Source organism: Triticum aestivum, chromosome 4B (assembly GCF_018294505.1).
Source record: "Triticum aestivum cultivar Chinese Spring chromosome 4B, IWGSC CS RefSeq v2.1, whole genome shotgun sequence".
Classification (NCBI taxonomy): domain Eukaryota; kingdom Viridiplantae; phylum Streptophyta; class Magnoliopsida; order Poales; family Poaceae; genus Triticum; species Triticum aestivum.
Genome location: NC_057804.1, coordinates 642,651,840 through 642,655,203, shown reverse-complemented (window position 1 = coordinate 642,655,203; position 3,364 = coordinate 642,651,840).

Below are 3,364 nucleotides of genomic sequence, written 5' to 3'. Positions count from 1 at the left end.
CGTCACCGTGTCAGCGAGGAGGACGAGCACGTCCGTCGCTACATGGTTGCATTGGAGGGCAGATTCGACAATACCTGGCAGGTTCTTCAGGGATCTTACTGGAGCTATGATCCTGTGATGGTTCCTTATCTTTGGGTGTCCACCGCCCACGTCGATACCCGTCGGGTGCTACGGTTCTAGTTGTATTAGTGATAATATTCGACGATGTACGGACACCAAGAGATGATGTACTTTTGCTTATAATTATTGAATGCATGCTAATTTGAATACTATATACTTTATTTTATGATTTGGTTTTGCTTCTTTTATGATTTAGTTTTGCTTATTGAATGCTCATATTGGATAAGTTCTCCTTCATTCCCGTGTGCTAGACAATTTGATATAATAATGCATTCAGGAATGAAAGGATGAGCTACGTACATCGATCATCGATAGTCAACCCGTGATTAATAATAATGATCTAGTTTAATATTTGAATTATGAACGTAGGCCGGAAATGTCATACTCATCGAACGACGAAAACCGACCGGGGGAGTGCGACTGGTGCCACGACGACCGAGGTATCTGCGACGGGTTCATTGTGCTGGACGAAGATCGTCGCTTCAGCATTAAGCTCGAGGAGACCTTCGATGTTCATACGGTACGCAACCGACGATAATAGTTTTTTTTCGTAATTACTCATGACTTCAACTATTTTAATCATGACAATATTTTTCATCTTTTCCAATTCGACTAACTTATCCCATGCTTTGCAAGACGCTATGTCTTGGAGAGGATGGGTTTTGAAGACCATGAAAGTTTTGAAACCAAAAAAATTATCCTAAGTATCCATCATGGTGTGGATTTTCAAGTAAAGTTGTACAATGCTCAGAGTGTAACCCATTTTGGTTGCAAAAATTGGGAAGCACTTTGCAAGATGTATGGTTTTGATGAGGGTATGCTTGTTACCATGGATCCTGGTGATCCTACAATCGAGCAAGAGAGACCTACGATTTTCGTCCTTGTGGATACACCTCCAATTCTTTCCCCATGTGAGCTTAACATAGTTATTAAGTAATTTATATTGTTTATTTCAAAATAGTTGACAACTTATTCTCCATTGACAGCTTATTTTCATTCTTCAAAGAATGTGCGGAAGATGGTAGACAGAACCTACTACACCGAAGGCTCCGAACTAACTTATCAGGAGAAAAATCATCTGGTTGCATTTTGTACTGATCTTGAGAATTACAATGTCTACAATCGAACTCCTCAACATTATGGTCAATACGTGCCACTAGTGCACGTGTTGAACTACGGTAACTACCATGGAGATACCCTGGTAAGATTTTTTACTATTACAACATCCGTGCATCTTTTAGCACACTTCTAAAACTAGTACATCATATCATTGCTAACTACGAAGTTATTACTATGTTTTTCAACAGATAATCCCGAATGATTGTGTGCCTCATCTGATGTATACACACGGTAGCCTTCATGTTTTGAACATACAACCAGGTCGTCCTATGAATCTCAACTGTCCATACCGGGTTTCTAAAAGAAGTGGAGACATGACAATCAAAGAATGGAAAAAATGTATGGACAGTCGTAAGGAGCTTCTTGGAAGCAACATTCAGCGAAGGGCAAAAATTGGAGACAGGATGATCGCCATTCTTCATAATAGAGAGTCAGGGTCTATATTGTTTTATGCTATTTTACCTTAAGGGTGTTTAGGTCCTACCTGATACTGATGATCATGTGTTAAGAACAATTATGTAGGGTTGGGTTCGATGACTATGAGGATGATGATCGTATGACTTATTATTAATAACGAGTAGAAGTTGTATGATGATGCATGATTAGTATAGGACGAGTACTTGTTATTATATATGCTGACGTATGCGAGCATGCATGAGTTATTATATTAGCTGGTAAAATGAACATATATAGCAGCAGCGTTGGTAAACCAAGGACGAAGATATAAGAGAGGACACTTCTCTCTATTAGCTAGCTAATATAACAACCTAAAAATAACCCTCAAAACCCCTAAAGCAGCCACTTTTCAAAAAAAAACATGGACTTTTGGTCCCGGTTGGTACCACCAACCGGGACCAAAGGCCCCCTGACTGGGCTGGACGCACAGAGCCACGTGGAACCGGGACTAACGGGTGGAGGTATTAGTAACGACCCATTAGTCCCGGTTCATGAACCGGGACTAAAGGCCCTCACGAACCGGGACTATTAGGTGTTTTTCTACTAGTGGGAATCCGAAAAGGGGAGCTCTCCCTCTCCATAGATTTAGCCTACACCATGTACCAGGATTCTGGCGCTTCACACTCGAACCTCCATCATCATGAACTCGTTGAGTCCCTCGCCATGCATTATAACTCTTGGTATACTCCACATATATAAGGTAAGAGAAAGGCAGGAAGTAGGTCTTTTACCCGCACTCGGGGTTGAAACTTGGTATATCACTCCCACCTCACCAGCGACCCTCGGTCTTGTGAACTTAACCATAAGGTCGCCTCTTCCTACTCCTCCTCGGTCGTTGATAGGGGCGGGGTCCAGCCCACCAAGCCGCCCCGGGCCGCCTTCGTGTACTGTAGCAATTGCTACACTATTTTGCTACAGTACACTAGCTAGGAATTTGGGCCTCATACCCCGGGCCTGGGTCCTGGAGGCTGGGACCTATCATCGCAGTTTTGTTTTTGCCAGAAACGCGAAACTAAAATATGATTTCAGTAGGTTAAGCTCGTACGTACGGCAGAGATTTTTTCTAAATATCCTATGCACCGAGCAGTATAGTTAGCAACTCTGAAAACGTCTGATATCCGTCCCAATCTGCATGGTCACCACCCCAGCTGCACCCACCAATAAACAAAACCCTTGCCACATGCATGGTACTTCTCCGACCAGCGCCACATTCTTTGTAGTGCAGTATTCATTCTATTCTTTGACTGATGTGGTCTGAACACTGAACTACTAGTACAGTCGTCGTCTTCGTGTGGCAGTTGAACGGCTGCGTTCCTAGTTTTCCTGTCCATTGATTTGTTCTTCACTCGTCGTTTTGACTCGATGAACGCATGTGTTGGTAGATCACTTCACTGGGAGAGCGAGGATATATAAGCGGCTTGTTTGGAGACAGTCATCACACACACATCAGCCTTCTCCTGGGCATCCCGCCTGTTTGGCAGATCAACTATCATCAAGCTGCCCTTTGCCTACCTAGGTAGCGAGAGTGAGAATCAATGGCATCCCGGCTGGAGCTGCTCATGTCGCAGGGGATGCGACTGTGGAGCTATCTCACCTCCTCATCGGCCACTACAGCAGGAACCAGAGTTGCTCTTGCATCCTCCGTTACTCTTGCCAGTTCACAAAGCCA